The sequence below is a fragment of the Pan paniscus genome, chromosome X, assembly GCF_029289425.2.
Source record: "Pan paniscus chromosome X, NHGRI_mPanPan1-v2.0_pri, whole genome shotgun sequence".
In the NCBI taxonomy this organism is placed as follows: domain Eukaryota; kingdom Metazoa; phylum Chordata; class Mammalia; order Primates; family Hominidae; genus Pan; species Pan paniscus.
This window is the reverse complement of record NC_073272.2, coordinates 111757887-111779365: the sequence shown is the minus strand read 5'-3', so window position 1 is coordinate 111779365 and position 21479 is coordinate 111757887. Positions and strand designations below refer to the sequence as shown.

General features: G+C 37.1%; 1 long non-coding RNA gene across 1 annotated transcript in view; it reads left to right on the top strand.

Moving 5' to 3' along the window:
- The first annotated feature begins 12594 nt into the window (after positions 1–12594).
- Positions 12595–21479, top strand: part of LOC129395362 (uncharacterized) — a 165082-nt gene continuing 156197 nt past the window's right edge. Inside the window, exon 1 of the long non-coding RNA XR_008622819.1 lies at positions 12595–13467. This is a non-coding gene — a long non-coding RNA (uncharacterized LOC129395362). The remainder of the gene's footprint in view (positions 13468–21479) is intronic.

Below are 21479 nucleotides of genomic sequence, written 5' to 3'. Positions count from 1 at the left end.
AAAATTCATCTAGACCAGAGTTTATAAGATCAATGTATTTCCCATAATTATCTACAAAATATGTGCACACAGGTGTTTCTTTGGGGAAGAGAATCAATGTTTTTCATCTGATTCCCAAAGTGCTCACAGACCTCTCCAAAATGGAAGACCTCTTCTAGACAGGTTTTATTTATAAAGAACAGCTTATTTAAATAAACACTGGTTTATTTACAAACTAGTGAGGTTTTCTGAGTATTAGCACTTGCTATTTCATACCTCTCAATTGACAGTAGCCAATTGAGCAGCATGCATGGAAACCTACTTTGGAACACGAAAACTCTCAAACTGCTCAAGCTGGTAGAGGTAGGGAATTTTGCCAAGTTACATTTTAGCACAGAGTCTAATATTTTGAATAACCACTGGCTTTCCTGTAGGTACTATTTCTAAGCCTAAAACTTTGGAAGATGTCTTATGAACAATGCAACCTTAGCAACGGTTTTGTGGCCAGGAAATATTATAGATTAGAAGCCATTGTACTTTTAATTAATTTGATTTCTCTTAGTGCCAGAAAGGAAATTACTTTTAACTAAGAACTATCCCAACTCCCTTTGATCTTCCCCAAGGTAGTCAATTCCACCAGACATCCTGCTGTTTAGATGACTGCATGGAAAACTGTTACCCCATTCTTATAGATTAAGACTATCGAAGTTTTCAGCAGATACTATTCAGATAATATTGGCAGATAATTATATCACTCCAGAAATCTCACTGGAAGTATATGATTCATTAAAAAATCTGAATGAATAGTGAATACTGTGTTATACAAAGTTGGCAGCTAAAGGGCAAAAATAATACAAAAGAAAAATGGAGAAGACAAGGAATATGTGTCTATTAATGGAATGAGTGTTTTCAGAATTACATGTGTGTCTATAGATGGAGGTCCTTAATAGAGACCTTCTCTGACTTAGCCAGCCATGGGAAGGAAGATGAAAGTACTGCTAACAAAGGGGACAGCTTGTCACATCTATCTCTTCAGTCATTTTGCCTACATGGGGAATAATGGTCATCCCTGGCATCACCTTTGAGTTACAAAGAGAAAACAAGAATCATAATAAGAAGATCAAAGAGCTGCCTGAGGTCCAGATTGGTTGGTCTTTTGATTCTCCATAGGCTGTCTGTGTTGCTATTAGCAATTTTTTGGATGGAAGCTTTCACAAGCACAGTAGGAAGAGCAAAAGTGCCTGCTTTACACAGTAGATATGTTCTTGGGAAGTTAGATGTAAATTGGAGACTAAAAGTCAGTGAGTCAGAGAGTCAGTGATTTTCTAGTATGATCTTTCTCAAAAATTATATACATATAAAAATATGTATTTATGTTATTTTTATAATACATATTTTTCCTATTGAACAGTATATACACACATACACTGGACTGAGCTATTGTATTCTACACATTGAGGGGATAAATCTTTAGGTTAGTTCACAGTTCAAAAAGAAAAAAAGTACTGAGTTTTAGTTAGGTTTTGATGCAAATTAGCATTTTCCAATATTTCAGTACATGGAATTTTTTATTTAATTGGTTTTACAAATCAGATCCTATATTAAATGCCTATTTAAAGGAAATCTTTAGGTAAGGAATCATCTTTTGATCACTGTAATGTTAAACACCCAAGTATTGTGGAACAATATATTCAGAATTTTGCTTATCAGGTGTTCTGGGAAATGGAGGCACATGGATATTCAATGTGAGGAAGAGGCTTCAGAGGTCCTTGCTTTGCTAGTCATTATCCAGCAGCACTCTCAGTTCTCTTAATTTGATGAGAAGTGTCTATGGGGAGATACTGGACCACAGGTAGTTTTTCATTCATAAGGAGAAAGGAACAAAACAAAAGCAAAGCACAACTAAAGGTCTTCTGTCCTAGATCTTTTTCCTTAAGTGAGAAAATAATTCTGGTCTGAGTTTCCGTCTGGTTTTCAGCTCTGAAGGAGGTGGGAGCATCAGAAGTGACAAACACATTTGGTATTTTCAGAGACCTGAATAGAGGTATAAAGCATGGAAAATACAGACAATGCACATTCACTCCAGAGGTTATTGACAAGATTAATTACCTCATAACTGCTTTAATAAAATGACTCCAAGCATATTACAACTATAATTATCCATAAAAATCCTAATGAATTCAATTTCTCCAGAAATCACCCTGCTGCAACTAGTGAGTGTAGGAGAAGTAGCAGGAGGAGGCAATCCTGCTCTTAGGAGAGAAGGGAGGAGGGAAGGAAGGGGGAGATGGTTGGTAGAACTAGAGGGTGTCTAGGCCGGGCACGGTGGCTCATGCCTGTAATCCCAGCACTTTGGGAGGCCGAGGGGGGCGGATTACAAGGTCAGGAGATCGAGACCATCCTGGCTAACACGGTGAAACCCCGTCTCTACTAAAAATACAAAAAATTGGCTGGCCTGGTGGCGGGCGCCTATAGTCCCAGCTACTCGGGAGGCTGAGGCAGGAGAATGGCGTGAACCGGGGAGGCGGAGCTTGCAATGAGTGGAGATGGTGCCACTGCACTCCAGCCTGGGTGACAGAGCAAGACTCCGTCAGAAAAAAAGAACTAGAGGGTATCTGATTAGGTCAAGTACGTAGGGGTAGATGGTGTTTCTTCTGGTTTTCACCCTGTGATGTTTCATATTGACCTATGGACCTATGAACCCCGGCTTTACATGTCAATGTTTCTGTTGAAAACAATTCCAAACATCACTATTATTTCTTCTCTTTTCCACCCCACCACCCCATCAATGTGTGCGTGTGTGTGTGTGTGTGTGTGTGTGTGTACAAACATACATATATCTATATTCATGAATTTGGCTCACATCTTGTTTGCAAAATGCATATTATAAGAGACACAGCCAACACTCATCCTGGACAAACTTGTCTGTGACAAACTGAGAGGAAAGAAATGTTGATCTGTGGTGGTCCCCACACTTTCTGCTTCCTGCTCCCTACTTGGACACCTATCCCACCCACCAATACCTCATCCTACCTCTGGGCTACTTAGGGCCCTTTTCTACTTCCCTTCTCCCAGGCAATAACCTACTCAGAGCCGGTCCTGCCTCCCTCTCCCTTATGCAAAGTATTCCTATCTTGGGTCCTAGTCCCACAAACTCCTGCCATCCGCTAGCTGTCTAACTAGAAACGTAATAATAAGGGAATGTATTTTAGATTGGAAATTGCAATGACCATATCCCATTTAATAGCCATGTAGTTCAGGGGCAAATCACTTGGTTTCTCTAAACCTCAGTTTCTCTGAATCTCAGCTTCCTTCTCCCAAAAAACAAGGTTCAATAATGAAGTTTTCACAATGTACTTCACAGATGGGATCCAATGAGATGTAGAAGAAAAGAACAAACATTTGTGGAGTGGTTTCACTATTTTCATAGCTATTGTCTCAATTAATTGCTAAAACAACTCTGTGCTAAATATTATATTACTATACTCAAATTATCAACAGGAAATTGAGAAATGGTCAGCTATGTGTCTAAGCTTATTGAGCTAGTTAGTATGTTATAGCAGTAGCTTATGAACCTGGGTCCACAGACTCTCTCAGTCTAGTACTCTTTCTATCACACAATACTGAACAGTACAAGTGGGAATATGCAATATACATGAAAAGCATTAGCATTACTACTGTCCTGATTTTATTGCCATGCTAACAGCTTGTCCCATGACTCCCCAGGATGATCCTCCCTTTTTGGTCAAGACCGTCTGTCACTGTCCATCATGACTTCTCTACATGTCATGCCTTTCCTCGTTTTTTAAATTTAAAAACATAAATCTTCAGATTCTATCTCCTTTATAAAGCCTTCCATCATTATTTCACCCTGTGCTGATGGCTTCCTTCTCTGAAGACCAAGAAACCTTCTCATGGCTATCAGGAAATATAGCCCCGGTTTATAAATACTTTCAAATCATCTTCTAGTTAGTCATTCCAATGAACAATAGCTACCTTTTTTAGTCTCTACTGCATTCCAGACAATAATTTCAATAATCACAGTTTATCTATTTCTAAAACTCTACAAACTTTCCTTGAGCAGCTCTATAGCCTGCTGCTCTCTGACATACACACTCAGGCCATATGTAGTCTTGGCTACTTCATGTTGTCTGCACATGTCCCACCCTTGCTCACAGTGCAGCATTGTGATTAAGAGTACAGCTGCTAGGGTCAAGCTGCTTGAGTTCAAATGTCAGTTCTCACTTACTATCTGTATACCTTGGCAAGCTACATAATCGCTCTGTGCCTTAGCTTTATCATCTACAAAATGAAGATAATAACAGTACCTACCTCACTTACCTCAAAGGGTTGTGGTAAAGATGAAAAGACTACGTGTATGTATGTGTATTTTATACACACACACACACACATATATTATACACACACGTACATACACACACATAGTACGTAAAGTAGCCCAGTCACATGGTGAGTGTTCAGTAAATATTAGCTATTATTTCTTGCCTACTATGTGCTAGGCTTGTGACATACATTATCTCATTTAATATACACAACAACCAGGTGACATAAGTTTCTATTATTACCCCCATTAAACAGATGAGTCAAATGAAGCTCAGAAAGGTTAATACACATGCCCAAGGTCATACAAAACAAAATGGTCTATGCAGGACTCAAATCCAGATTGATCTGGTTCCAAGTCAATATTTTTTATTATGTAGTGTTTATTCTAATTGTTTTTATTGTATATGCTTTGTCTTTCCAATCAGACTATAAACTTTCCAAGGACAAAATCTATTGTCTTATAATACTTCTAGATCCTCTGTTCTCTTCATTGTAATCCTTAGTTGTTTGCCACAAAGTTGGCTTTTCATAAACATCCACTGACTTGAAAGGTACTTTTTGAGTTAAGCCTAGAAACTATCACCTTCATGTACAAAGGAATTGCTTCCCTTATTGCTGAACTCATGAAAAGGGTTTCCTGCCCATGACTTACCAGGCACCCTGACCATTTCCTCCCAATCCAGCCTGTAAGCTTTTTATACTTCAGTCCCTTCGTACTTATTCGACTGGGTGTCCCCTATGATAAGAGACACAATAAGGAGAAGGCTGGGACTTGAAGGGTCTTAGCGTTTCAGTTTTAAATTCTATTCATTCATTCAACAAATCTTGATTGAGCACATACTATGTTGCAGGTACCTTTGTAGGTACCAGGGATACAGATTGTCCAGAATGAGACTGCATTCCCTATATTAGTGTTTCCTAACATGTGAATCCTCATCCTGTGGAAAAATAATACTTTCCACACTTTTGAAGTGAGGTTTTGGGCATTAGATGTGTTTGGATGAAGATAATGAGATACACACTTCTAATAGAGCTTAAGAGTTACGACATGCTCAGTTACAAGCTATTTTTCCTCTACAATCATGACCAGCAATATTACAGATGGTAGTTATTCCATTAGCCTGGGTCCCAGAATAAGGATGGTATAGAGAAGAGCCCCAGCCAACCAACAAAATGTATGAGGAGAAATAAACTTCTGCCAACTCAAGCCAATGTAATTTTTCAAGTTATTTCTCACTACAGCATAATCTAGCATACCCAGATTGTTACAAAGTGAAAGGAGTAAAACAAAACAGCATCCCATTCTTTTACAACCTTTGCTATGGATTTAGTAATAGCTGCTTATTGACTATTGGGGTTTGGAAGGTTGAATATTGGCACACTTGAGGGGAAACTGCTACAAACAAGCCATAGCTATGGCAGTGCCCTCACTAAAATAGGCAGTACCTTTCCTATAGAGTGCCAATAAAAACAAACATCAGGATAATTAAATTGTATACACATATCTGCATAGATCAGGTGAACATATAAACCAAGAGAGCTAAGTTTTGCGTGTTTCTCTCACTAGCAACCTGGCAATCAATTTCTTATGCTGAACTATTTCTTTAGTTTATTTCTATAACAGTAGACTTCTTGGGAAACTATTCACAATACTTGCTCCAAGTAAGTATTTGCAGCCTTCATAAGTCATCGTAACTCCATAGCAGGCTGTGGCAGCCATGAGAATGAGCCTTAAGACTCATCAACTACAAGAAGAATAATTGACCAAGAACAACAGTTGTTGTCCTCTGAATCAAGCACAGCATTTGTTCCAAAGTCACACTCTCTACAAGCTGCTCAGAGTTAAATGCAGCAGAGAAATTTAGGCAAGTCCATCCTGGGGAGACACAAGATTCATCTGATGACTGACTCTCTAAAGCTTTGTCAAATCATCTTCAGAGTGTTCAGAGGTGTAAGACATATCTACTGGACTGTACTTAACTAGGGGTCAGATTTAAATTGTGGTCTTTTAGCTTTTACTGGCCCCTTCTCCATTTTCTCTCATAGGTGTTTTCCATAATAAAATCTTTGGACAGTTAATATCACCTTGATATCGGTTTTTCATGGGAACTTGACACACATAACACAATTTGCTGGCTGTCAGTCTTTAAGATGTCATACTTGGGGCCTAGACTTGGAGGCAAGAGATCATGTCCACTTATACCATGCATAGCTCTCAAATGAATGCTCCTACTAGAATGCAGTCCCCTTGAGAGTACAGACAGAATACATGTTGAGTCCACAATGCCTGGTCCAGTGCCTAGCACAGAGTAGGTACTCAAAATATTTTTGTTGAATCAATAGGTCAATGAATACTTCCAAGATTAGCAAATTGTCAGATATACTTCTCAGAATCCTACAATTCTAGAAGAGAATTTAAAGACCATTTAGTCTATGTGGGAACAAACTTATTTTATATACAGTACTTGGAAGTCTATTCTATAATGAATATAAGAAATGAGATACTATTACTCTTAGACTTATTCCAGAATTTCCGAATATTTTGGTCAGGAGTTTTTTCCTTATGCCTAATCTCATTATTTGTCAGTGCTCTAAGGTATTTAATAATGACCTCTCTTTATATCAGAATTCTCTTTATAATAGCCTTTCCTATATTTATATTCACTGATGCATGTATTCATTCATCACACACTGAGTACCTTCTATGAGTCAGGCACTGCGCTAGGCACTAGAGACACAAAAATAAGTAAGACGTTGTTCCTGCACACATCTAAGCATACAGCCTAGTGAGGCAGACAGATATTAAATAAATAATCAAATTAATAAATATGTATCCAAAATTTGCCACGACTGCTATGAGGGAAAATAACAAGGAACTGTGGTAACATGAAATGTGGTAAGATAATTTAGGTTGGGGGAGGAGTTTGACAAGGTCATTCCATGTGGTGATATTCAATCCTGGATGCTATTACCTTAATTAGTTTCCTTGAAAATAGTCTGTGGTCTAATCAATCCTACTAAACATTTTATTTCAGTTCACATTCTTCTCTTTCTACCAGAAATGTTCTTCTCTATGTGGGGAGAAGCAATAGACTCTAGCAATGGATTGGCTGTAGGGTTGAATTTTTTTAAAAAAGAGTCAAGAATGACTTCTAGGTTTCTGACTTGAAATTGGATGGATGGTAGTGGTGCCATTCCCTTAGATAGACAAATCCAGTTGGCACTACCTATAAAACATAAGCTGCATGTAACCACTTTTTACCACACCCACTGCTATCACTCTAGTCCATCATTTCCCCTAGACTGTTGGAATAGCACCGAGATTGATCTCTGTGCTCCCACTCTGGCCTTCTACAGTCTATTCTCATCACAATGGTAATAACTCCTTTAAAAACCTAAGTCAGATTATGTCACTCCTCTGCTCAAAACCTTACAATGACTTCTCATCACACTTGAAACAAAATTCCAATTCTCCTATGGCCTACAAGTATGTATATGATCTGGCTCCTGGCTACCTCTCTAACCCATTTCCTGAAACTTTTCTTCTCACCTACTACTCCCCAGTCATTATGCTTTTCCTCAAATACACGAAACATATTTCTACCTCAGAGTATTTGCACTTACTATTTTCACTGCGTGAAATATTCTTCTCCCAGATACATGGTTTATTCTTTCTTTTTGTTCAGTTTTTTTCTTAGTGTTTTCTCAGAGAGACTTTCTTCCATCACCCTATCAAACACAGTATCCTCCCCATCACTCTCTATCTCCTTGGTTCACTTTGTTTCAATATGCTTAATTTTATATTTTATGTACAAAACACTCATTAGACTTCTTTATTTGCTTTTTAAAAATTATTACTCCCCACCAATAAAATGTAGATACCAGGAGCCAGAAATATGTTCACAGTTAAATTTTCTATTACCAAGAATAGTGTTTGGTACCTAGCGGGTAGGAGCAGGCATGGGTGAAGACAACAAGGTTAGGTTTAGATGTGCTGATTTGGACGTGAATTGGGGACATCCAAGCTGGGATGTCCAGTAAGAAGCTACATAGTACAATCTGGAGTTCAGATCAAGCTGGAGCTATAAATTTGAAAGTCATAAGTATAGAGATGGTATTTAAAGCCATGAGGCTGAATGAGATAAGCTAGATAGGAGTATACAGTGAAAAAGGTGAGGATCCAGGACTGGGTCATGGCAATTACCAATATTAAAGACTGATATGATGAATACCATCCATCTTTATTTTTCCTTCAGCCTCTCCCAATTCTCCCTTTGACTATTGGATGTCCATTTCCTGTAGGGTTGCCTTGATTTGGGAGGATGCTGGATTTAGAAAAGGCAATACTTCTATATATGCAAAATAAAACCCACTTTCAGAGGGAAACTCTGAATATTCTAAGGGATAAGCCATATTTGAAAAGGATCCATCTATTGAAAATATGTCTGAACAATTTTTATTATGGTTCATGATTTGCAGTTGCTTAAGAAATCTATTAATACAACTGTTACTGGGAATTCCACTAATATTAAAAAGTCAAGCATATGCCACTGTAACCACTGGATTATCCCTGGACTTCATTTAGTCTACTTCCTGTGTTTGTTTTGCCTTCTTTTTAACTAGAGCACATTTGAAACATCCTAGAACAAACTAAACCACTTCTTACTCTTCAGTGTCAGGAATCCAGCTAGAGGCAGATTCAAAGATACAAGCTCCCCAAAATGGTTATTCAACTTTGATAAGCAAATATATTATGATCACCTGGTATGTTTACTGGGCCATTGTTTTTAGAGGAATGAAAGCATTAATATTGGTCATTTAGCCAGTTTGGCTTAGGTTATAAGAACAATGACAAACCAGGAGCTTTTAACTTTGCTGGACGTTTTGAGAAAATGTCCTTTAAATTATTCAGGGTCCATTTGTCTCCATCTGAGAGTGCACAAAGTGTCAGATTAATTTTCAACAGTTAAGAATTAAGGCTCTAGAGTGTCTCTGGGATCAGAATGGGCAAATTGAAACATACTAAATTGATGACACCTGGGACAATATGCTTTTTATGTCGGAGGCACAATGAGTTGTCAAGAATTAAGCAGTGCGAGCAGAGGACTCATAGAGGCCTGGCTGCCAGTTGCTTGTGAGTCATGCCCTAAAGAAAAAATGGATGAGGTACACCTTCCAGTTATAGAATGATTACAACCTGAACAATGCAAAGATTCCTTTGGGCCACACACAACTACCAAAGGCCATAGAATGGTACTTGGGCTTTTCATAGTTTAGAGAACCTTGACTGCTGGCCCCCAAATTTAGCATGAGCAGAGAAGAGGTGGTTTGTTGAAGGTTACAACCACCTGAGAAGTTAGAATGAGAAAGTTCAGGAGGAATGAAAAATAATATTCCCTTACCTTTGGATTCTGCTTTTTCATTATATATAGTATGTTACAGTTGATGAAACTGAGGCACAGGGAGAGTTAAGTGACATACCCATAGTCACACAACCCATAAGTGAGAAAACTGGGATTTCAATCCAAATAATACTTTTTTTTTTCACATATATCACATCAAACATTTGTATTTTTAAACTTCATTTTTTGAAGAATTCTTCTGCCAAAGACTTGCCCAGAAGCTAAATAGATATAAAAATACATATTATATATAAATTTTATACATATATATAATAAAAGTAGAGGTGATCTAGTTGAAAGGGATGCTCTAAAGCTCTATGAACTAGGCCTCAGTTACTTTTCCCACTCCTTACCCCAGTCACTGTTTGGATCCTGAGGCATCAGTATTAACCTCTAGGGTTTTGAAAAATAAAATAAATAAATAAATAAATAAAACAAAATATGGCATTATTTCACTTGAGGATGTGTGCACCTTTTTTACGTAGGTGCTAGATTGGTAGAGAATTAGGATTAGAAATAAAGGCCAAGTTCTGGAAAAGATATGGTCACAAGAGCAGGTTATGAGATGTCTGCAAGCAAGGGTGACAAAAGAGGAGTCAGAGTAGGGTTGGCATAATAAAAATATGAGAAACTGGGTGCCAGGACAAAAGCTCAGTGGGAGAAAGGCATAGGGAAGGCATAGTAAAACTAATTAAATATTAATAGGTATAAATCAAAAGAGGCATTTTATTTACTCTATTTGGAAATGGTTGTGGGCTCCTAGATATCTCTGCTGTTAGGAGTAGATGCTGTGTGATTTTTAAAGGACAGTAGGCTTGCTGTAGCAGCTTTGTGACTTTATTCTCAGCAGCCGTATTCTTATCTATTCAATAAGCCTCTGATCCTGTTGGTGATACCATAACCCTGCGGGGTAGTTTGGGTCTCCTCTCTAGAGCTAAGGTTCCATTCTGACTTAAAATGATTTATACTCTTGATAGTCTTTGTTGCCTCTTTACCAGTCTTTCTCTGAGATTTCTTGATCTCTCTGGCACTGGTACTGGAGGAGAGAACTTCTGGCTCATAGCATGATAGCAGACACAACTGCTCTTACTATATCCATTTGACAGATGAGAAAACTGATGTCCAAAAAAGGTGAATGAGTTGTTCAGAGTGACACAACATTCAGTGGCAGCATAGATATTTGAATTAAAGTTTCCTGATTCCTAGGTGATCCTTACTTAAGAACAACAATATTTTGTTACCTCAAAACAATATTTTTTTCATAAATGATAAGAGTTAATTTAAGCATTCTAGGACCCAAAACAGATTTTCTGAAAGAGAAAGCCCTTTCTACATGGTTGTTTTAGATTAAGTCCATAAGCCAGAATCTCTTACCAAAACCTGAACTTCAAGCCAGAACCAAATACTTACGTTTCCAAACTCTAATATCAGTTGTTTCTTTAGTCATGACCCCAACAAAGTTATTATTCCTTTTTATTTAAAAAAGTATCAAAGTTTCACATACACCTACTATAATAAATCAACTAATTCTACATGGTATCTTAGGTCAAATAGCAGTCTTTATTCCTCTTTTTTCACCCAATTTCTTATTCCCATTAAGAAAGCATCTTCAATTATTAATATTTTCACTGTCAATAAACTATCCAAAAAAATAAATTGAGAAAACAATCTGATTTACCGTAGCTATGAAAAAACTTATGAATAAATGTATCCAAGGAGATAAAAGACCTGTGTGCTGAAAACTGTAAAACATTAATGAAAGAAATTGAAGAAGACACAAATAAATGAGGAAATATCCCATGTTCATGGATTGGAAGAATTAATATTTTTAAAATGTCTGTACTACTCAAAGTTATCTACAGATTTGATACATACCCTATGAAAATTCACATAACATTTTTCATTGAAATAGAAAACACAATCCTAAAATTCATATGGAAACACAAAAGACCCCAAATAGCCAAAGCAATCTTGAACAAAAAGAACAACACTGTAAGTATTATACTACTTGACTTCAAGGTAGTATAGTATACTACAAGGCTATAGAAATCAAAACAGCATGATGCTGGCATAAAAACAAACACATAAACCAATGGAACAGAATGGAAGGCCCAGATATACATTCATGCATTTATGGTCAATTGATTTTTAACAAAGGTCCCAAGAATACACAATGGAAAAAGGTCAGTCTCTCCAATAAATGGTGTTGAGACAAGTGGATATCCACATGAAGAAGAATGAAATTACACTCTTGTCTCATACCATCTACAAAATCAAGTCAAAATGGACTAAAGACTTAAATGTGAGACCTAAAACAGTAAAACTATTACAAGAAAACAGGATGCAAGCTCCATGACATTGGTCTGAGATACAATATTTTGGATATGACCACAAAAGCACAAGAAATAAAAGCAAAAATACACAACTGAGATTATATCAAACTAAAAACTTCTCCACAGCAAAGGAAACAATCAACAGAGTGAAGAGCCAGTTTACAAAATGGGAAAATATATTTGTAAGCCATGTATCTGAAAAGGGATTAATAGTAAAAATATATAAGGAACTCAAACAACCCAATAGTAAGCAAACAAATAATTTTAAAATTGAGTAACGGACCCAAATAGACATTTCTCAAAAGAAGACATATATATGGCCAACAGGTATATGAAACAATGCTCAAAATCAGTAATCACTGGAGAAATGCAAATTAAAATCACAATGAGATAGCACCTCAACACCTGTTAGAATGGCTCCTGTAAAAAAGATGAAAGACAACAAATGCTGGTGAGAATATGGAGAAAAGGGTACTCTTACACATTGTTGGTGGGAATGTAAATTAGTAGAGTCATTTTGGAAAACTGTGTGGAGGTTCCTTAAAAAAATAGAAAAAGAATTCCTGTATCATCCAAAAGTCCCACTACTGGGTATATGTCCAAAGGAAACAAAATCAGTATGTCAAAAATATATCTAAACAAAGACATGTTCATTGAAGTATTATTCCCAATAGCCCAAATATGGAATCAACCTGTGTTCATCAATGGATGAATGGATTTTTAAAATGTGGAATATATACACATTGAAATACTATTCAGCTGTAAAAAAGAAGGAAATCCTGTCATTTGCGAAAACATAGATGACCCTGGAGGATGTTACATTAAGTAAAATATGCCATGCACAGAAAGACAAATGCCACATGATCAAACTCATATGTTGAATCTAAAAATGTTGAACTCATAAAAGTACAGAAAGAATGTTGGGTAACAGTGGTTGGAGGAATGGTTCAGGAGATGTTGGTCAAAGGACACAAAATTTCATTTAGATAGGAGAAATAAGTTTAAGAAATCTATTATAAAAATACAGTGACAATAGTTAATAACAATGTACTCTATTCTTGAAAATTGCCAAGGGGGTAGATTTCGTGCTCTCACCACAAAAGATGATAAGTATGTGAGGTAATGCATATGTTAGTTAGCTCAATTTAGCCATCCCAAAATGCACACATAGTTCAAAACAACATGTTGTACATGATAATATATACAATGTGTATTTGTCACTGAAAAATAAATAAATAAATAAATAAATAATAAATAAAAATAAGTTAAATATATTCACTCTGAGTTTTTTGTTAACTTTCATTTTAGGGCCGGGTTTGGTGGCTCACACCTGTAATCCCAGCACTTTGGGAGGCCAAGGAGGGAGGACTGCTTGTGGCCAGGAGCTCAAGACCAGCCTGGACAACATGGTAAGACTGACCCTATCTCTACAAAATATAAAGATAAGTTAGACAGGTATGGTGGTGCATGCTTTTGGTCCCAGCTACTCAGGAGGCTAAGGTGGGAGGACTGCTTGAGTCTGGGAGGTCTAGGCTGCAGTGGGCCATGATCATACCACTTCACTCCAGCCTGGGTGACAGAGTGAGAATCCATCTCAAAAAAACAAAGAAAGAAAAACAAACACACAAAAAACTTGTACCTTAGATTCAGTGGATACATGTGCAGGTTTGTTACCTGTGTATATTGCATACCGCTGAGGTTTGCGTTATGAATGATCCCATTACCCAAGTAGTGAGCATAGTACCCAATAGTTAGTTTTCCAACCTTTCCTCCTCTCTTCCTTCCTCTTCTAGTAGTTCCCGGTGTCTATTTTTCCCATCCTTATGTCCATGAGTACACAATGTTTAGCTCCCAATTATAAATGAGAACATGTGATGTTTGGTTTTCTGTTCCTGTGCTAATTCACTTAGGATAATGACTCTGATTCTTTTTATGCATATATCTGTATCCCCAAATTTACATGTTTGTATTGCTGACTCATAGATTTTCAGTTTTAGACAGTATCTATTGATTTTCCAGGTTGGAGGATGAAGATTTGGCATTCTTTTTTTTCCCTACCCACCAAAAACATACACATTTTCCATCTCTTCAAAATCTCAGTATAATTGGTTTAGATCAGTGTTTACATTATTTTGGCAGTATCGTAACCTTTGATTACTTTGACTTTGTTGCACAAGTTCTTATTTTCCCTGCAATTAATAATTACTGGAGTTTTTTTGTTTGCTTAATGTAGTACATACTTATCATTAATTCCACCCCAAATTTTCTCCAGTTGTCAAAATCTACTCTCAAGATAGTATGCATCAATTATTGAATCAATATCAAATTCATGGAGAAGTTTATCTCAGAATCTTCTGTTCAACAATCTGGATAAGTTGTCCTCTCTGCTTTAATACACCGTGTTAACATTGATTTCTCCCTTTAGCTTCAACCTGGAGATTCCTCTGAGATCTCGCCTATGTTTCAGATCCTGTTTCATATATTACATTTTTTTTAAGTTAACCTCCTCATTTTGGTGGAATATATCCTTCAGTACCTACTAGAGAAAGTGTGCATGGAAAGAAATTATTTTGAGATCTTTCATGTCTACAAATATATTTATTCTACTCTTTGAGTAAACAAGATCATACTTGATTAATAGTTTGGGTTGCTAAATTAGAAATATTTTTTCACCAGATTTAAAAAACATGGCTCCATTTTCTTTTGTTTTCTTGTTTCTCTGTTAAATCATTTTCATTCCTCTATGCTTAATATATGACCTTACCCTACCGCATCCCAAAAGCTTGTAAGATCTTCTATTTGTACCTAATAGTATAAAATTTCATAATAATGTGCCTTTCTGTGGGCCCATTTTCATTCATTGTGCTGGGCACTAATTTGGCCCTTTAAATATGGAAATTCATATGCTTCAGCATGGGAAACTTTTCTTGTTTTATTTTACTGATGATTTCTTCCTTTCCATTTTCTCTGTTCTCTCTCTTTAAATTTTGTATTATCTAGATGTGGGCCTACTTAATTAGTCCTTCAGTTTTCTTATTGTTTTTCTCTCTTATTTTCCATCTTTTGTCTTTGCTCTACTTTCTGTGAGATTTCCATAACTTTATCTTCTAATCCTTTCACTCATTTTTGCTGTTATGTTTGAAATTTTCAAAAGTTTCATTGCAGCTGCTCTCTAAATGTTGTTTTCTTCTTTTTAAACCATCCTTTTCTCATTTCATAAATTCAACGCAAATGTTAGCTCTCTAATGTTATTTATGGTAGTATCTTTTTTTTTGGGAGGAGGAAACTTTATTATCCTTGTATAGCCTCTGTTCCCTCCACATTGCCTTTAACTGTTTCTTTGTTTTGATCTGTCTTTCAAGTTATAAGCTTTCATCAAATCCTTGTGATACTTGGTTCTCTGCTCATATATAGGCCAGCTAAAAAGCTGATTGGAAGTTCTTACAGCATGAATGGGACTGAGAATTTCACTATAGGTAGTATAGTCATATGTCCTGGTAATACCAGGACAGTCCCAGGTTATGCTTATTGTTCAGTAATAACTAATAAAGCCTCCTTTTACTCAAAAATGTCCCATTTTGTAGGATAAATTATATGGTTATCCTAAATACAAAGTGACCTGCCTGGGCCATTTGTTAGAACATTTAGATGTCAGTATCTCTAGGTTTTTCCTCTTTGGGTGTCAAATTTCCCAGGGAATGCTCTTTCAATTTCCTACCTAGAGGTAAAGACCTGACTGCCAGTGTTTTAGAAACTGCCAAAATATAAAGTTCAAAAATTAAAAACATGATTCCTATATACAAATCTAGGGTCAAACAGATTCAAATAATATTTTGAGAAGCTGAACATTATTTATAGTCATTTAAGAAGAAATTTTAAAGTCAGATTGTTAGATTACATATGCAACTGGTGAATGTCCAATAAGACAATTAAAACCAACAATCTTTAGAGTTATATTTTCTAATGGACAAAAATTATTTATATTTCTCTTGGGTAAAATCTTCAAGTAAACATAAATCTTCACTGAGTTTAAGAGAAAATAGTAAGTAACGTCAAATAGAGGTATATTTCCCTGAACACTTAAATCATCCTTGGATGGGCTTGTTAAACAGTGCTCTATATAACATAAAAAAATGTGCTGCAAATTTTTAGCCTTATTTCAACTTTTGGATCCTTTTTCTGAACAGAATCTAGAAGGAAGAAAAGGCTGGGATTTCAGTATTCAGGATTCATTTTATTTAATCCCATGTTCCTTATGATATTCAAGCTGTCAGCTGTTTATGGCATTCCACAGTCCAGATACCCTCTGTTTTACCATCTCTAGAGAATAAATCTCTAGTTTTCTGCTGAGGTAGAGGGGGCAGCTGCCTGGAAGCATGGAGTAAGTGAGCACACTCGGGGATTTACTTTTTAAACAGCTTTCAATCAATCTTCCTTATCATAGCTTCCCCTTTATCCCCAGTTTCAGAGGTACAAGTTGCCTCCAATTGTGAGCCTTTTGATGATTCTGCATGGCGAACCAGGTTGGCTCTCCGCTTTCCCCACTGACTGTCTAAAATTCATCTTTCTTAGGTTTGCTAATTCACTTAACCTTGATCTGTTTGCTTTCCATCTTCCAAAATATTGCTCTTGTATTCCCTCCAGTTCTCTCTATCCTTTTGGGCTTTATATTGTTTTTAAAAATCATTTGATTGTAGTTCAGAGGCATTTCAGGTTTGATGAACTCTCCAAGGTCAATATCTTTGGGTCTTTCCTTTTAAAGTGCTCAGATTTCCCAGAGAACGTGATTCTAATCTCCAGCCAGCAGTATAAAAATCTGGTTGCCAACATTTTGAGAGCTGAGTATGGGAAGAAAGCAGGAGGTTTCTGACTTCAGTATGCATAGATTTACTCAATCCTCCCAGTTTTTGTACATCTCCCTTGATGTCATCTGTATTACATCAGAAGCTTTCCCTGGACCCAAGACATGGGGGAAACTCTTGGAATGAAATTAGGTCCGTGTGTTTAATTTACCAGCACCTTGAGCCCCAAAGTCTTATTTTTTATTTCCTTCTTAACAAAATCTACAGGGATAATCATAAGAAACATTCGGTGCTCAAACCATTGACTTCGACAAAACTAAATGTCTGTTTTATGAAACTGAACATTTTATTCATTTCCATATCACAAAATATGCATAACTAGGGCTCTGTTAAGTATATGCAAAAAACATACAATAGTACCTAGTACTTAATAATGTTAATTTTTTTTACTATTATCTGAAAACAAATGACCAGTTTAATAGTTTGATTTCAATGAACTGATGAGCTGCACTAGCAGACCTCTATCTCCAGTATGTTAAAATACCAATCTATTTTCATTTGCTTTTCACCGTATATTAAAATTAATTTGATAAATCATATGATGCAGTCACATTAATTTGGTCTTTGAGCCCTTCTGCTGTGTGCCCTCTATGCTATGCTACCTGCCTGGTAGCATACTTGGAGAAGACCATTGCATCCAGGTAATTTCCCACTCTGAGAGTAGAAAACAGGTTCTGAGGTCAAATTAATTTGTGTAAGTATTGAATAAGACAGAGTTAAACATATTTCCTTATTGCAGACTATTTAGAGCTTTTAATAGACTAGTGGGGAGTATGACTCTCTAAGAAGAAAATACAGCATGCTCTATTTCCCAAGCTTTTTGACAATGTAAACTGGGTTGTTTTTGTTTTGTTTTTACTCTTGGGAGCATCTCATGAGACTAATTACACATAACACACTTTGGGAAAGGCTTCATTAAGAAAATAGATACTGCCATCTTGGTGGCTTTTCAACATCAATCTCTTGTTCATGTTTCCTTTCACTCTGCCCTCAAGCAAAAACGATTAAATTTACTAACACGTCTTAGCAAAGAATATGATGGAAGGATGGAAGCTGTCAAAAGGTTGAGTGGTCTGAATAAATGCTCTCTTTCTTTAAATTGAAAGCCAAATGGAGGAGAAAGAAAATCCATGGAGACAAATGAATGGAGACCTTAAAGACCTTCTGAAAAATGACAGGAAGAAAAAAAGAATGGCTAGTCAGGCTTGGAAACCAACTACTGAGGCTGCCAAACACTCCCTAGAGAGAATAACAGCAATATGAGCTTGCTTACTCTTAAAAAAGTGGAGGATGGAGTCTTGCTCTGTCACACAGGCTGGAGTGCAGTGGTGGGATCATAGCACACTGTAGCCTTGAACTCCTGGACTCAAGCAATCCTCTCGCCTTAACCTCCTGAGTAGCTAGGACCACAAGTGCATACCACCACATCTGGCTAATCTTCATTTTTTTTTATACAGAAAGGGTATCTCTGTTGTCCAGGCTGGTCTGAAACTCCTGGCCTCAAGCAATCTGCCCGCCTTGGCCTCCCAAAGTGCTGGGATTACAGGCATGAGCCACCACGTCAGGCCAGGTTTTTTTCTTTTTAACACTGGTTTATTTCATTTTTCCTTCCAACAATCCGGTGAGACTGATACTCGTTTTCTCCTCATTTTACCAGTATTATTGATACACAGAAAATTTAAGTAACTCGCATAAGGTTACATAGTTAGAAAATTTCAGGGCTTGCATTTGAACCTTTTTGTTTGCCTTCATTGATGATGCTCTTAAACACTACATTGAATTACCTATCGGAGAAGATGATGGTAAAAGAGTCCACCATCACAATTTCTGGGAAAAGACAACAGTTAACTCTAGGGCTAGTCCGAAGCTAATCTAACTGACACACTCTCAATTTTAACCACAACATCTCTTCCCCTAGAGGGAGGCCCAGAACTTTATTCAGTTCCATGGCTAGTTCTCGCATGTGAATATGGTGACTGCAAGATTTTCTTTACCCAGCTCTCAGCTAGCTACCAGACTGGAAAAAAAAAAAAGCAAGAAAGAAAGAGAAAAAATGAGATCAAACTAAAATGTTAGCTTACTGCAGAAAATGGCTCAATGAGGCAGTATAACGTGGCAGTTAACCCGTAGATGCTGATGCCAAACTGCTTGGCTTTTCCACATATTAGGTGTATGATCTTGGTAAATTCCCTATTTCTCTGTGGCTCAGTTTTACTGTCTATAAAGTGGGGATAATAATAGCATCTGTCTCACGAGATATTTCTGGGACTAAATGAGTTAATATATGTAAAGCACTTAGAATAGGGTCTAGCTCATGACATGTACTCTGCTAGTTTCAGTTATGATCATTAACCCACTAAGACTATTCTTATTTGATTATGGGAATTTTCTAGAACTGAAGAAGTGAGTCTCAAAAAGTAGACTTTAACATTGCAACACTCTAAAAGAAAGCAGAAAAATAAGGATTAACCTGTAAGTCAAGACCATGTGGAAAAGGAGACCCTAACCAAGTACTGTCAAGTGGTTAAGACCCTAGGATCTTTTCTTCCTGCTGGTGCCCTGCCTTCTGAGCTCTACTTTATAGCTGTGGATGTGAACTATGAGTCTTTTACAATGCCACCTACCTCTGCGCTCTTGTGTTCCTAACCTTTCTTCCTGTTTGATTCTTGCTTTCGTACTTGTTTGGCAGAGCTGACCTTTCTCAGTCAGGAGGTTTGTTCTTCATTTTTCACCAGTAGCACTTTGCCCTTTAAAGTAGAAGTTTGTGTTATTGCTATTTTAAAATACTGCCCAAGCTTTTAAATTAAGCACTGCAAATCCCCTTAAGTGTTTATAACATGGGCTCAGAACAGACTGCTTACTTCTAATGGGAACACAGATTTCCACAGGAAATAGCAAGACATCCTCCCTTGAAATTTCCCTCCAGTTTCTCGAACTCAATATATCTCACATCCAATTCACCTTCCTTTCCAGACCAGCTCTCCTCCATTCCAATTCTCTTATGGTGTACCACACTTGAACTACTCTCCTGTGAAAAACAGGCCTTACTATATAGAGCAGTAGTCAAGAGGATTAAGGTCTTTAGAGTCAGACAGACCTGATTGGAGTTATTTGCTAGGGGTGTGATCATAGACACACTACTAACTAGAATTTAATTTATCTGAGCCTCAATTTGCCTGTCTATAAAATGGGGATAATACTGTACTAATACCTATCTCACAGAGTGTTTGAGGATTAAATGAGTTAAAGCATATAAAACCTTCAACATAGTACCTGGCACATAATAGTGGCTCACACTTGTTGAGATTTGCTATGTGCCAGGTAGCGTTTTAGCATTCTGTACATGTATTTACTTATGTAAACCTCATAACAATTCTGTGACATAATTATCATTATTATCCTCATTTTGCAAATGAGAACATTCAGGCACAGAAAGGTTAAGTTACTTGCTCAAGGTCACAAAGCACAACTGGTATTCAAGTCAAGGCAGCTTAGCTCCAGAAGTCATGCTCTTATCTTAACCACCCCACTCTGCTACCTTCCAGGCAGTTTGCACTCAGAACTGTCAGCACCACTTTCAACAAATGATGGAACTTATTGAATGCTTACTACTTGCCAGACTCTGTGCTGAAATCTTTGCATGCATGATGTTCATTAATCATCAACTTGGTTGGGCGCGGTAGCTCACGCCTGTAATCCCAGCACTTTGGGAGGCCGAGGCGGGCAGATCACAAGGTCAGGAGATTGAGACCATCCTGGCTAACAAGGTGAAACACCGTCTCTACTAAAAATACAAAAATTAGCCAGGCGTGGTGGTGGGCGCCTGTAGTCCCAGCTACTCGGGAGGCTGAGGCAGGAGAATGGCGTGAACCCGGGAGGCGGAGCTTGCAGTGAGCCAAGATTACACCACTGCACTCCAGCCTGGGCAACAGAGGGAGACTCCATCTCAAAAAAAAAAAAAAAATCATCAACTCTATGTGGTATGAATGTTTCTCCTCATTCTATAGATGAAGAAACTGAGGCACAGAGAGATGAAGAAACTTGTTCAAAGTGACCCAGCTAGGAAGTGACAGAGTCAGAGTTTAATCCCAGATATGTATGACTTTACAGGATGCTACAATTCACCTTCCTGAAAGTTCTTTCTTCATGTAGTGGAAAAGAACATTCTTGTTTTGACAGTTATTGTGAAATTTGTTATAGCGCATGGTGATTGTCTATACAAGTTGAAAATCACTTTGTTAAACAGAATGCTTCTTTCATCATGAGATTTCACCTTGGTATATAGCTATAAAGTAGGGATAATAATAGCATCTTTCTCACGAGATATTTTTGGGACTAAATGAGTTAATAAATATAAAGCACTTACAATAGGCACACTTAGGCCAGGGAGAATGTCACCATAATTCTCTTAATTATAAAAAAAAATTAGAGTCTAATTGGCCACATGGACACTAGAAGACAAAATTCTAGGAAAAAAGTATAGATCTTAATATCTTAATTTTATTTAATTGTCTCAACTTAAAATTGAGTCTTTACAAAGACTACATGATATGTGAAAT